The sequence below is a fragment of the Pseudorca crassidens genome, chromosome 8 (assembly GCF_039906515.1).
Source record: "Pseudorca crassidens isolate mPseCra1 chromosome 8, mPseCra1.hap1, whole genome shotgun sequence".
NCBI lineage: Eukaryota > Metazoa > Chordata > Mammalia > Artiodactyla > Delphinidae > Pseudorca > Pseudorca crassidens.
The window spans coordinates 26,357,545-26,373,652 of record NC_090303.1 but is presented as its reverse complement, the minus strand read 5'-3'; positions in this window follow the sequence as shown (position 1 = coordinate 26,373,652).

Here is a 16,108-nt window from a genome sequence, read left to right as displayed (position 1 = left end):
GAAACAACCTAAGTGCTCACCACTGGGTGAATGAATAAACAAGAAGTGGGGTATATTTATACAGTGGTTAAGAATCCACCTGCCAATGCAGGGGACACAGGTTCAAACCCTGGTCCAGGAGTATCCCACATGTCACGGAGCAACTAAGCCCGTGCACTACTACGACTGAACCTGTGCTCTAGAGCCCGCAAGCCACAACTACTGAGCCCGTGTGCCACAACTACTGAAGCCCGCGAGCCTAGAGCCCGTGCTCCGCAAGAGGAGAAGCCACTGCAATGAGAGGTCCATGCACGGAAACGAAGAGTAGCCCCCGCTCCCGGCAACTGGAGAGGGCCCGCGCATGGCAATGAAGACCCAACACAGCCCAAAATAAATAAATTAAATAAATTTTCTTTAAAAAGACCCTATTTCCAAAAGGAGTCACATTAAAAAAAAAAGTATCTACCTCAGTATATAAGTTTGTTACCTTTAAAAAAATACAATGTACATACATACATATATAAATTATTATTAATAATTACAGAATATTATTCAGCCATGAGAAAGAAGGACATCCTGACATTTTTGACAACATGGATGAACACTGAATGCATTACACTAAGTGAGATAAGTCAGGCAGAGGAAGACAAGTACTCCATGATATCACTTTCATGTGGAATCTAAAAATCCAAACTCCTAAAAAGAGTAAAATGATGGTTACCATGGGATGGAGGTGGGGAGATAGAACAGATATTTTTTAAGGGTACAAACTTGCAACAAGTGGTAAATAAGTCGTAGCAATCTAATGCACAGAACAGTGATTACAGGCAACAATACTGTATTGTTACCATTAAACTTGCTGAGAGACTAGAATTATTCCAAAGACTAAAAAGAAAGGATAATTATGTAACAGGATAGAAATTATAATTATCATTACAATGGCAGTCATATTGCAGTATATAAAATGTATCAAATTAACATGTCTTGCACCTTAAATTTATACAATATTATATGTCAAATACATTTCAATTAAAAAAAACAATTAGACACCTGGAGCACAGTAAATATAGACATAACAGTGTAGCAGATGGTGATGTTAGCCCTGAGGAGAACCTTTGACTTCAGATAACAGCTTCGGCTGTGCAAGAAGGAACTCGTTCTTACTGACGGGCCTATACTTAAATTTCCCTGAAGTAAAATATAGCCCCTTATCCATTTTCTCTGCTCCGTTTATTGCAAACCTTCTTGAAATTTTTCTGTGCTCAATTACCACGTGCTTTCCTACTATTACTTCTAATCTCTTGAAATTTCATCTCCACCTCTCTCCAAAAACTGCTTTTGATGACATTCCAATCTCAATGTGTTCTACCTGTCATATTCTGTCTCCTTAAAACTCAAGATTTCTCTGGGTTTCAATGCTCCACTGACTTCCTGCTCACTCTCTTTCTACACCTTCTCAAGATTTTCCAACTCACCTGACTCATAAATATGTTTGTAGAATTTCATCCTTACTTCTCTACTTATCACACTCTAAATTAGTCACTTCTCTGATTTTATTAAATTCATGCCTTTTCATGGACATATATACACTACCAAATGTAAAGTAGATAGCTAGTGAGAAGCAGCCACATAGCACAGGGAGATCAGCTCGGTGCTTTGTGTCCACCTAGAGGGCTGGGATAGGGAAGGGGGGAGGGAGACGCAAAAGGGAGGAGATGTGGGGATGTATGTATACGTATAGCTGATTCACTTCGTTATAAAGCAGAAACTAACACACCATTGTAAAGCAATTATACTCCAATAAAGATGTTAAAAAAATCTGGTAAAGCAAAAAAAAATTATATTTATTAAAAATAACTATATTTTCCAAAATAAAAAAAATTAGTGAGAAGAGTAAAAAAAAAAAATTCATGCCTTTTTATATTCTGTGAGGTCCAAATTTCCACGTGCCATTTGATACCCATTCCTAGATGTCTTAAACACATGCCACGAAAATAATTATTATCTATATTTCAATATATTCTTCTCCTTTTTGATTCTGCATGTCAAGTACAGGTTTCTGGTAACTGTACTGCTGAACTGAATGAATAAGCATTTTCATAACTCTAATGGAAAACTGATGAACTCATAAAAGTGCTAACAAAAGATCAAGATAAAAAATTTTAATTACACGGGACTGAGTGAACTGATGAGGATGATTATAATTTTTGTGACTTTCTGTTTGAATTAAAAAAAAAAATCCCACAAGGACTCAGAGGCAAAAAATATACAAATCAATTTTCACTGCAAAGTAAAGAAACCGTTACAGTGTAGGATTCCTGGACTGAATGTCAATATTATGACATAGTGTGAGTGTGTTTCGTGTTTGGTAATTGCAATCATTGTTGCTTTTCTTGTGGTCATCCATTTACAATGCTTGGTGTCAGTCTATTTATCTCTTGTAAAAATAAAATACAGTATGTGTGTGTGTGTGTGTGTGTGTGTGTGTGGAAAAAAAAAAAAAAAGACCTAGTTAGAGAGGCTTAGCCACCTAAACTAGAGTCTTTTGTGCCATTAAGTTACCAAATTCTGACAAGCCTACTTAGCTCTTAAATACCTTTTAATTATCCACTTCTCATGTCCAGTGCTACTTTCTTGCTTCAGAATTTCAAATGCCCCAGACTATTTAAATGGTTCCCAACTGGATTCCCTACTTTGAGTTTACTTCCACTTCAATCCATCCTGCATGCTATTTTATTTTTCTAAAATTTATCCCTAACCACATCATTTTCTGGTTTAAAAACATTCCATGACTCCTCATTGCCTATTAAATAAAATACAAATTCCTTTGGAAGACATATGACATCAATTAGGAGTCGACCTCTACCTAAATTCAACTTAATATTCCCTCCCATTCCCATCCCAACACCAAAAAATGCAATTTTTACCTCAGGTCTTACCAAACTACCTACAGTTATCCAAATACAACACGTTTCAGTGCCTGAACACACGATTCTCGTTTCTAACTTCCCCTATTAACTTCCACTTCCACTTGAAAACCCAGTTCAAATGCTGCCATCTCTCTGGAGCCTTCTCTGGTGTGATTATACCTCCTGCCACAGACTGCAATAATATTTGGAACATATCTCTGTTACAATCTATGAAAATGTGGTGTATTAAAAAAAAAAGTGTGCTTCTTGGGTATTTAAGAAGACAGTAGGTGGGAGGTGGCCATGATGACAGAGTAGGAAGACCCTGAGCTCCCCTGTTCACCTGGGCACACCAAACTTACAACTATTTATTGAGCAACTGTTGATGAGAAAACCTGGAATCTAATAGAAAAGATTGTCTACAACTAAAGATATAAAGAAGGAACCACAACAAGGCTGATAAGAAATGACAGACACCCAATATAGTCAAGACCCATACCCTCAGGGTGGGCGACCCACAAATAGGAGGATAACAAAAAGTTAAAAGAGGTCTCCCCAAGGAGCAACAGTTCTGAGACCCACGTCAAGCTACCCAGCCTGGGTCAGACACACCTGCTGATATTACAGAGCCTACTAGAGGCAGGGGGCATCTGAAACTCACTCTGGGGACAGAGACACTAGCATCAGCCATATTTGGGAGCTTATTCTACCTTGAGGACACTGGTGCTAGTAAGCACCATTTTGGAATCCTCCCTCTAGCTTAAAAGTGTAGGGACACAGCCTCACCCACCAGCAGACAGTTTTCCTTAAGAACCCCTGAGCCCATAGCTGCCCCAGGATATGGTCTTGCCCATCAGAGGACCCAGGCCATGGTCCCACACCAGTGCTTCAGGACTAGCTCAGGGACCACCCCCAGGGTCTGCAGCCAGAGACCCCAGGACCTGGCTCTGCCTACCAGTGGGCAGGCACCAGATTCAGGAGTTCCTGGGCCAGAGGCCCACCCACCAGTAAGCAGGCATCAGCCCCAGGACCCTGTGGGGCCCTAGCCCCCCGCCACCAGCAGGTCAACACCAACTCCAGGACCACCAGGGTCCTACAGCCAGAAACCCTGGGACCTGGTTCTGCTCATCAGAGTGCCACTGCTAACCCTACAACCCACATCACACACCAGTGGGCTGGCATCAGCCCCAGGACAACCTGGGCCCTAGACTCACACAACAATGTGAGGATACAAGCCCCGGGACCACTGCAGCCTCACAGCCTGCCATGGCAAAACAGAGACCACCCACTAGCAGGCTGGCACCAGCCCGGGGACCTCCTGAGCCCTGGCCCCACCCATCAGCAGGCCATCACTAGCTCTGAGACACCTCGGCCATCCTCCTTGGGACTTGGGCCCACTCACCAGCAGGACAACACCAGCTCCAGGACCCCTAGGACCCTTCTTCCAGAGATCATAGGACCTGGCTCCACCTGGCACCCATGATCCCCTGGGCCTTGACCACACCCACCTACAGGCAGACACAAGCTGCAGGATCACTGCAGCCCCACAGCCTGGCTTGTCAGGACCCAGCCAACCAACCAGCAGGCCTGCATGAGCCTCGAGTTCACCTTGTCTTGGCCCTGCCTACTAGCAAGCCAACACCAGCTCTGGGACATCTTGGGACCACAAGCCTGCCACCCCAGGATCCAGCCCCACTCACTAATGCGTCAGCACTAGCCTTGAGACACCCCAAAACCCACAGTAGCCATGTCAGGAAGGAACCCCACCCACCAGCAGGTTGACACAAGATCTGGGAACGCCAGCTTAGCAACAATTACCCCAAATCCACCCACCAGTGTGCCACAGCTCTCATTCCATCAATCACAGGCCAGCAACACTGAGATGCTGGCTGCTTTATCAGCCTACACCCAGAGTGAAGAGATGTGGAACAAAGATCCTGGTCTCTACTGTTGTTAAAGTCACTAAGTTTTTTGGTTGGTTTGTTTTTTATCTTAGCAAAATCTAATCTATTCTTAATTTGCCTATTGTCTTATCCAAAAATTGGGGGAGTGGGGAGGGGCAATCCCAGGCTTTTACGGTGGACATTGGTACCCCAGCATTTAGCCCTTATCATTCCAGTATTTGGAGTTTCACACAAATAAAGGAAAGGACAAAAACAGATTTGCCATGAGATACAATTTTTAGAATGAAAGAGTTCATCAACTGCCCATTGCTTCACATTTTAAAAGTCTCACACATACATATTTTCATTAAACTTCAGAAAAATAAAGAAGATATTAAAAGCTTTAAAAGACATTTTCTTAAAAAGCCCCTCAAAATCAATGAGAGACAGCTAGATGGCCAAGAAGCACATGAAAAGATGTTTGTGCTCTAATCTGAACAACATGTATGTGCTCTAATCTGAACAAACGTTATCCTATGCTAATTCATAGTCCCCAAATTAGCATTCTTGGATTTACATATTAAATTACTGTTGTACATTATGTCCCATATATGAAACAAATAAAATTCTGAAGTTTAGTGAATGACACATACAGCCAGAACTGATTTCTAACACATTACGGTAAAATGTGGATTGTAAATTAAAAATAAATAAAAGGAAAGAAAAATTAAGAAAACAAGCCCACCTATCATTACATCAAAAAAAACAAAATACCTAGGAATAAATCTAAATAAGGAGGTACTCCAAAAATTCTAAGACGCAAATGAAAGAAATTTCATATGACACAAACATGGAAAAATATACTGTGTTTATGGATTGGAAGAATATTCTTAAAATGACCATACTACCCAAGGCAATCTGCAGAATCAATGCAATTCCTATCAAAGTATCAATACAAATGACATTTTTCACAGAGCTAAGACAAATAATTCCAAGATTTGTATGGAAACACAAAAGACCCCAAATAGCCAAAACAATCTTGAGAAAGAAAAACAGAGCTGGAAGTAGCACACTCCCTGATTTCAAAATATACTACAAAGCTACAGTAATTCAAAGAGTACTGACACAAAAAATAGACACATATATTAGTGGAACAAAACAGACATCCCAGAATGAACTCACACTTATATGGAAAATTAATCTATGGCAAAGAAGGCAATACGTACATGGGGAAAAGACAGACTTTTCAACAAATGGCACTGGGAAAACTGGACAGCTACATGCAAATAGTCAAACTGGACTGCTCTATCACACCATGAACAAAAATAAATTCAAAATGAAGCCACTAAACTTCTAGAAGAAAACTAGCAATATGCTTTTTCACACTGGTCTTCACTGTATTTATTTTTTAATATGTTTCCTCACACAGGTGAAACAAAGCAAAAACAAACCAATAGGATTACATCAAATGAAAGGCTTTTGCACAGGGAAGTAAACTATCAATGACCAAAAGAACCAACTACTGAATGCGAGAAGAAATTTGTAAATGATGTGACTTATGAAGGGTTAATATCCAAAATATACAAAGAACTCATACAACTCAACATCAACAGAACAAACAGCCCAATTAAAAAATGGCAGAGGATCTGAATAGACATTTTTTCTACAAAGACATACACATGGTCAACAGGCAAATGAAAAGATTTTCAACATCACTGACCATCAGGGAAATGCAAATCAAAACCACAATGAGGTATCACCTCACACCTGTCAGAACATCTATTATCAAAAAGACAACAAATAACAAGCACTGGTAAGGATATGGAGAATATGAACCTTCATGCTGGAGGACTGGAGTGTATGTAAATTGGTGCAGCCAATATGGAAAATAGTAGGAGCTTCCTCAAACAACTGAAAGGTAATTACCATATAACTCAGCAATTCTATTCCTCGGTATACATCAGAAAAAAACCCAAAACCCCTATTAGAAATCACATATGCACCCCTATGTTCACTGTAGTATTATTTACAATTGCCAAGATATGGAAGCAACCTAAGTGCCCGTCAATAAATGAATGGGTAGGGCTTCCCTGGTGGCGCAGTGGTTGAGAGTCCGCCTGCCAGTGTGGGGGACACGGGTTCATGCCCCGGTCCGGGAAGATCCCACATGCCACAGAGTGGCTGGGCCCGTGAGCCATGGCCGCTGAGCCTGTGCTCCGCAACGGGAGAGGCCGCAATAGTGAGAGGCCCGCGTACCGCAAAAAAATAAATAAATAAAATAAAATAAAAATTAAAAAAAGGAATGGGTAAAGAAGATGTGGTTTATATGTACTATGGACTATTACTCAGCCATGAATAAGAATGAAATCGTGCCATTCATGACAACATAGATGGATCTTAAGGGTATCATGCTAAGTGAAATAAACCAAAGTAAGACAAATAGTGCACGATTTCAGTTATATGTAGAATCTAAATAAAACAAATGAGTGGGGAGGTCAAGATGGCAGAGAAGTAGGAGGACATGGAGTTCATCTCTCCCCACAAATACATCAAAACTACCTCTACGAATGGAACAATTCTCACAGAGCACTGGCTGAACACTAGCAGAGGACCTCGGACACCTAAAAGGACAAGAAAGATCCCCATGAAACTGGGTAGGATGAAAGAAAGAAGAAGGGAAAATGAAGAGGAGAGGAAGCGGGCGGTAACAACACCCCTGGGTGGGATGTTGAAGGTGAGGAGAGGTTCCCGCTTCCAGGGAAGCCCCCTCATCGGTGGAGAGATCAGTTGGGACAGAAGGGGAACTCGGGGGTATCAGAAGAGAGTGCAGCAACCCTTCTGTGACAGGCAGGACAGAGTGAGACCTACACAGATGGCCCGTGCCACAGCCCTGCACGCCTCAGCCTGAGTCACGTGTCCCCAGTGTGCACATGGGCTGTGTGCTGGAACGTGGGGTTGGAGAGCAAACCTGGGAAGAGGACTGCTGTTGGCTGCAAGGAGAGAGCCTGAGAGGACAAGAGTGAGGAAGTCCACAACCGGGAATGCTTGTGAAGGAAATCCAGGCTGCCACAGAAGTAAAGCACCGTCGTTAAGTGACACACAATGGGCGGAGCCGCCATTGCAACCTCCCTCCCCATGTGCCAGGCCCTGCCTCCCAAGCACTAGAAAGGGCCCCCACCAGGGCCAGCTCTCACACGGGCAGCCGGGCACTAGAAACGGTCCTCTCCGGGGCTGGCTCGGTCAAGCCCACGGCTGCTAGCTCCCCAACACATCTCGTTGCCACTGGGGCTGGGTCTCTCATGCCCATGGCCTTGCACTAGGAAGGGCCCCCACTGGGGCTGGCTCTCTTGGACTGGTGGCCGGGTGTTAGGATTGCCCCTGGTGGGACCTGTTCTCTCGCTCGGGTGGCTGGCACTAGGAAGGGCCCCTGCTGGGGCCAGCTTTCTTGTGCTTGTGACCCTTGGCTCCCTTGTGTGCCTTGTCACTGCTGAGGCCAGCTCTGTCATGCCCATGGCTGCTGGCTCCCCCACGCACACCTCGCCACCAGGGCTCCCACGACCCTGGCCGCTGCACTGCCTCTGTGCCGCCTCTTTGCCTGGGCAGAATCATGTGCTCCGGGGCAGCCTGGGGAGCAGTCCCCTGTGGGTGGCCCACATGCAGAGGTGTGGCTGAAACCACAGCTGAGTCCCAGGGGCTGTGCAAGTAAAGAAGAAAAGCTGAAATCTCTCTTCACAGCTATGCAAACTGCACCCCCGCGACCGGACTTGTAAACTCAGCACATACGGAACATCTGAACACACAGCAAGTGCCTGTCTCCATAGACAAGACAGGCCTAGTTCTAGCAGCTGTAGACTTTGTGAGCACATACACATGGGGGTTGGGCCAGGCTAGAATTAGAGTTGCCCCCACAGCACCCAAAGCAGGTCCATATCCATGATTACTGCAATCCTAGGACTTGACATCTGTCGATCTACACTGGTGGCCTGGTGAAAATGTCTGAGAGACACCAGGTCCAATTACCGACATACCCACAGTTAAGATGGGGCTGAGAACAGTGCCAACAACAGTGTAATCTAAGAGCTCCCACAACGGGTGAAAGGTGTCACCACAGAGCACACTCACAAGTGAACAGCTCCAGAGGAGGAATTCTTAGTGGCTTCCCTCCCAGTGGAAGTGCTCCAATCCTACGTAACTCACACTGCTGACCAGAAACACAGCTAGGAAACAGATGTGGGGGAATCTACTCCAACAACTAGGAAGCAGATCCCACCTCTGACAGGGCAGTGACAACTACAGAGCAAAGGGGAGGCCCTACTCAATACCCAGTGGAAGTTCTTGTCACCACAACATCAGTCACACTGCCTATAAAGGGGTAACAGCCAGCATACACTGAGGAAAGAGGTGGCAGACATCTATACTAAAAACAACACCCACATCAAAAAATATTAAACCCATTCAGGTGACGTAGGGACACTGCCACATAAAATAGTCCTCCAAGACAGTCTGAGGGTCTGACATTGGGTGGAAGGACTGCCACAGCATTTAGCCTTGAAGGCCAGCAGGGATTGAGTGCAGAAGTTCCACGGGGCTGGAGAAAACAGAGACTGCACTCTTGGAGGGCATGCACAAAGTCTCACACGCACTGGGACCCAGCACAAAGAAGTACCTCCATAGGAACCTGGGCTGCACCTACATAGGGGTCTTAGAGGGTCTCCTGAGAGGTGAAGATCGACTGTGGCTCACTGTGCAGGCAAGGACACTGGTAGCGGAAGACACAGGGAATACTGAATGGCGTGAGCTTTCCCAGAGGTCCCTATTTCGGCACCAAGATCCAGCCACACCCAATAGCCTTTAGGCTTCAGAGCTGGAATGCTCCAGGCAAAACAACCAGCAAGACAGGAACACAGCCCCACCCAACAGCAGACAGGCTACCTAAAGTCATAGTGTGATCACAGCTACCTCAAAACAGAACACTTGATGCGGCCCTGCCCATCAGAGTAAAAAGACCCAGCTCCACCCACCAGATGGCAGACACCAGTCCCCCCACCAGGAAGCCTGCACAAAACTATGGACCAATCTCACCCACCAGGGGGCAGACACAAGAAGCAAGAGGAACTATTATCCTGCAGGATGTGGCAAGGAGACCACAAACACAAGAAGTTAGACAGAATGAGAAAACAGAGAACTATGTTGCAAATGAAGGAAAAAGATAAAAACCCACAAGAACAACTAAATGTAGAGGAGATAGGCAATCTACCTGAAAAATAATTCAGAGTAATGATCTCTGAAAAAGAAGAGAGGCACAGATTGAGAAAACACAAGAAATGTTTAAACAGGAGCTGGATGATTTAAAGAACAAACAGAGATGAACAATAAAATAACTGAAATGAAAAATACACTAGAAGGAATCAATAGCAAAATAACTGAGGCAGAGAAATGAATAAATAAGCAGGAACACAGAGTGGTGGAAATTACTGCTGTCAAACAGAATATGGAAAAGAATGAAAAAACAAATGAGGACAGTGCCAGAGACCTCTGGGACAATATTAAACTAGAGGTGTAATGTACAACATGATAAAAATAACAGTGCTCTATGTTATATATGTATGTTATTAAGAGAGTAAATCCTAAGTTCTCATCAGACAAAAAAAAATTTTTTTCACTTTAATTTTCTATCTCTGTGAGATGATGGGTGTTCACTAAACTTACTGTGATCATCACGTCATGATGTAAGTTAGATCATTAAGCTGTACATCTTAAACTCATACAGTGCTCTATGTCAATTATATCTCAATAAAACTGGAAGAAAAGAAAGAAAACAACTCTTAATTGTTGTGTAAGGTCTAACTAAAAGGAAGTCTGAATATTAAGGGCCAGCTTGACATCTGAAACTGGGATCGCTCAGTGACAAGTTCCCCTCCCCTCTCTATTCCTGTGGATAAGATGTCTATCAGATATACCAGGGACAGTTTCTGTTTATACCATTGTAACAAGTTTCAGTTCACTATAAGCACATAGAATTATTCAAGGAAGCCAATCATATTTTCCCATTGAACCCAGATGGCATTTTACTATCTTGATACTCCAAAGCTTCCCACCATACCTGGTTGTTCACTCTGTCCTCAACTACAAACCCCATGTGGAATTTTAGTGTGTACTGTGTCATCCTACCCCAGGCTGTCAGTACATGTGACTAATCAACTACTATCAGTCTCATCTGCCCAGAGACTGATGTTGTGTACAGACATCCCTATAACTCTAAGCTGGGGAACTCCTCTCTCACCAGTGGGGTAAAAAAGCAGCAACTAAACAATAACCAAGTAGATAGGATAATGAATTCTTCAGAGTTTAGTCTGCTGTCATTTCTTGAAGCAAAAGAACCCTAATGGAAACAAATAGAACTAAACTGAACCACGATTCCAGATACAAGATGGAACCATTCACTAAGTAAAAGATTTCAGGAGAGGGACTAGATTGGAAGAGAAAGAAGGAGTTCATTTGGCAAGGTTCAGTTTCATGTACCCATGGGATAACATGGTATAGAGTAGCTGTAGGAGGTAAGTCCACATTTCAGCAGGAAAATTCATAGGGAAAAAGACAGATTGGGTTCAATCTATAAATACCACTTGAAGTCATCAGTTTAGACATGGAAGGTCAGGGAAATAAAAATAAAAGTTGGCAATGATCATGTATTTAGTCTAATGAATCTTTTGATTCTAAACTTTATTTGTGCCAATCTTATTTATTTAAATTTCTTATAAATGTAGATTTTTAAAGGATATAACAGATGTTTTTAAGAAACATGTCTACTTGCATGAGTATGTCCAAATAATCTCTTGCTTTTTAGGTAAGTTTGATAACAAAACAATGTCTGAGGTCTTAGATAACATATGAAATAAGCCCTAAATATTGAGTAGGTATTTTCTCAAATTCCTGTGAAGGAACTGAACACGTCCCATACTTAGCTGAAATGAACTTATGGCAGAGCAGAAAAAAACTAGAATATGTAAAGAGAAGTAAAGGAGGGGGTGGGTAAAGAAGAGGAGGAATGTTCATTTCAAATATTACTTCTCCTATGCAGACATTCTTGCATTTGATAGGTAAAAATAATTTATTCCTTTTCTGTAATTCTGTAGTTGTTTTGTAATTAAAAAAATAAAAATAAAAAAACACTGTATATCTGTGTTTATGTATCTTCCCTCACTGGTAAAACCTGAGTTTTTCAAAACAATGGCCAATTACCTTTGTAATCTCACTGTGACATAGAAGATGAAAACTCTGATATTTGTCCCATAAATCTAGGAAGAACAGATCTATAGTGTAATTGTGATTTGTAAAATGATGTGATCTCAAAGCACTCAATGCATTATTCCTCATATATTTACATGCGTCTCAATGAATGAATAAAACATGAGGCTGAACAAGGGGAAAAAAGTGTTCTGATTTCAGATTGAGATGTCAGATAATACGTATAGTTTTCCCCTCTTCTCTGTGAGATTCCTCTGGAATAGGTGGAATGAATTACAGAGAAGAAAACAGTATAACCCTGAGGAGAACAGGAGTTGGGGTGTGAGCATCACTGACCAATAAGAAAGATCAACACTTCTGTTGAAGAGGGAGAGAAGCTGCAACCGAGAATAGGCTAGGAGGAGGAAGGAGGGAGCAAGTTCTCACAGAGAAACTCTCAGAAGCTCTTATGTCAGAGTGAAGAGGAGGCTAAAGCACAGAAATGAAAAATAGGGCTGAAGTTCAGTGGAAGTGTCCCTATGGAATAACTGTCCTTAGACGTGAATGCACCTTTGTCTAATCTTGAACACCCAAATCACAAGCAAACTGGGACTTCCCTGGTGCTCCAGTGGCTAAGACTCCATGCTCCCAATGCAGGGGGCCCGGGTTCGAGTCCTGATCAGGGAGCTAGATCTCGCATGCTGCAACTAGAGATCCCACATGTTGCAACTAAAAGATCCTGCACGTGGCAATGAAGATCCCGCATGCCACAACTAAGACCTGGCGCAGCCAAATAAATAAGTAAATAAATAAATAAATATTTACCCAAAAAATAAAATAAAATAAACCAAGCAAACCATATTTGTTCCCAAGCCACTTCTTTTTTGGTCGTACAAGACAATGTGACTAGTTATGACAAATGAACAATCAGAAGTGATCTGTGTCATTTTGGGGACAGGATCATTTCATTATTACCCTTCCAGAGCTGTCTTTCCATCAATCACAGGCCAGCAACATTGAGATGTTGTCTGCTTTATCAGCCTACACCCAGAGTGAAGAAATGTGAAATAAACATCCTGTTTCTACTGTTGTTAAAGTCACTAAGTTTTTTGGCTTACTTGTTATCTTAGCAAAATATAATCTATTCTTACTTTCCCTATCGTCTTTTCCAAAAATTGGGGGAAGGGGAATGGGAAATCCAAGTCTTTTAGTGTGGACATTTGTACCCCAGAATTTAGCCCTTATCATTCTAGTATTTGGAGGTGCACACAAAATAAAGGGAAAGGATGGAGAGGAGAAAAACGGATTTGATATGAGATACAATTTTTAGAATGAATGAGTTCATCAAATGCCCCTCACTTTAAATTTTAAAGGCTCGCACTTAGACATATTTTCATTAAACTTCAAAAAAATAAAGGAAGGAGAAGATATTAAAATCACCTAAAGACAGTTTTAAAAAAGGCAATCAAAAAGTAATGAGAGACAGACAGAAGGCCAAGAGGCACATGAACAGATGCTTGACAGGACTACTTATTAGAGAAATGCAAGTCAAAACTACAATGAGATATCACCTCATGCTAGTCAGAATAGCTCTCGTCAAAAAGTCTAAACAATAGGGCTTCCCTGGTGGCACAGTGGTTCAGAGTCTGCCTGCTGATGCAGGGGACATGGGTTCGTGCCCCGGTCCGGGAGGATCCCACATGCCACGGAGAGGCTAGGCCGGTGAGCCATGGCCACTGGGCCTGCGCGTCCAGAGCCTGTGCTCTGCAACAGGAGAGGCCACAGCAGTGAGAGGCCCGTGTACCACAGGAAAAAAATAAGTCTAAACAATAGATGCTGGAGAGGGTGTGGAGAAAAGGGAACCCTCATACACTGTTGGTAGGAATGTGAATTTGTAGAGCCACATGGAGAACAGGATAGAGGTTCTTTAAAAAACTTAAAGTAGAACTACCATATGATCCAGCAATCCCACTCCTGTGCATATAGCTGTAGAAAACCATGATCTGAAAAGATACATGCACCACAACATTCATTGCAACACTACTGACAATATCCAAGATCTGGAAGCAACCTAAATGTCCACTAACAGAGAAATGGATAAAGAAGGAATGGATAAAGAAGAAGATGTGGTACATATATACAATGGAATATTACTCAGCCATAAAAAAGAATGAAATAATGCCATTTGCATTATGGAGGGACCTAGAGATTATCATACTAAGTGAAGTCAGTCACACAGAGAAAGACAAATATAATATAATAGGACTGACATGTGGAATCTTAAAAAAAAAAGATACAAATGAACTTATTTACAAAACAGCAACAGACCCATAGACTTTGAAAACAGTCTTATGGTTACCAAAGGGGAAGCACTGGGGGTGGGCAGGAGAATAAATTAGGAGTTTGGGATTAACATATACACACTACTATATATGAAATAGATTACCAACAAGGATCTACTGTACCGCACAGGGAACTCTACTAAATATTCTGTAGTAACCTATACAGGAAAAGAATCTGATAAAGAATGGATATATGTGAATCCCTTAGCTGTACAGCTAAAACTAATACCACATTGTAAACGAATTACACTCTAATATAAAATAAAAATTAAATTAAAAAAATCTGCCAATTATACCCTATCATTGCTAGGATGTAAAATTCATACACGTAAATGCAAACATTAAGAGAGGATGTGGAAAACTGAAAGCTAGAATGTGCAAATTTGTAGTAATTTAAAATATATTTCAGTCATTTTGTTACCTTTACCAAATGTTTAAAGAGTACCTCCACAGTAGTGCTATTTAGGTAAACAGATTCAAAATTATAATTAAAAGCATCATGGGGGCTTCCCTGGTGGTGCAGTGGTTGAGAGTACGCCTGCTGATGCAGGGGACACGGGTTTGTGCCCCAGTCCGGGAGGATCCCACATGCCACGGAGCGGCTGGGCCCGTGAGCCATGGCCGCTGAGCCTGCGTGTATGGAGCCTGTGCTCCACAACGGGAGAGGCCACAACAGTGAGAGCCCTGCGTACCACAAAAAAAAAAAAAAAAAGCATCATGAAAATAAATGCTTCCTACCTAACAGATCTGACCTTGATTGAAATTCTAACATGTATGTACTCTAATCAGAATAAACGTTATTCTGTCCTAATTTATAGGCATCACATTAGCACTTTTGTGATTTTTATATTAAATTACTATTGTAAATGATGTCCCATATATGATACAAATAAAATTCTCAAGTTTAGTGAATGACATATACAGCCAGAACTGATTTCTAACACATTACGGTAAAATGTGGATTGTAAGTTAAAAATAAATAAAAAGGAAGAAAAATTAAGAAAATAATCCCATCTACCATCACATCAAAAGGAACAAAATTCCTATGAATATATATATATATATATATAACTAAGGAGGTAAAACACTTGTACTCCAAAAGCTCTAAGGCACAAATGAAAGAAATTGCATATGACACAAACATGCAAAAATATACGGTGTTCATGGAGTGGAAGAATATTATAAAAATGACCATACTACCTAAGGCAATCTATAAATACAATGCACTTCCTATCAAAATACCAATGACATTTTTCACTGAGCTACAACAAATAATCCCAAAATTTGTATGGAAACACAAAAGACCCTGAATAGCCAAAACAATCTTGAGAAGGAAATACAAAGCTGGAGGTAGCACACTCCCTGATTTCAAACTATACTACAATGCTACAGTAATCAAAACAGTACTGGCACAAAAAACAGAAACATAGATTAGTGGAACAAGATAGAGATCCCAGAAATTGACCCATACTTATAAGGAAAATTAATCTACGACAAAGAAGGCAGGAATATACAATGGGGAAAAGACAGTCTTCAACAAATGGCAGTAGGAAAACTGGACAGCTACGTGCAAAAGAGTCAAACTGGACTTATCTATCACACCATGCATAAAAATAAATTCAAAATGAAGCCATAAAACTTCTAGAAGAAAACTGGTAATAGACTTTTTGACATTGGTCTTCACAGTATTTTTTAGGTATGTCTCCTTGCACAGGTGAAACAGAAGAAAAAATAAATAGGATTACATCAAACTATAATGCTTTTGCAC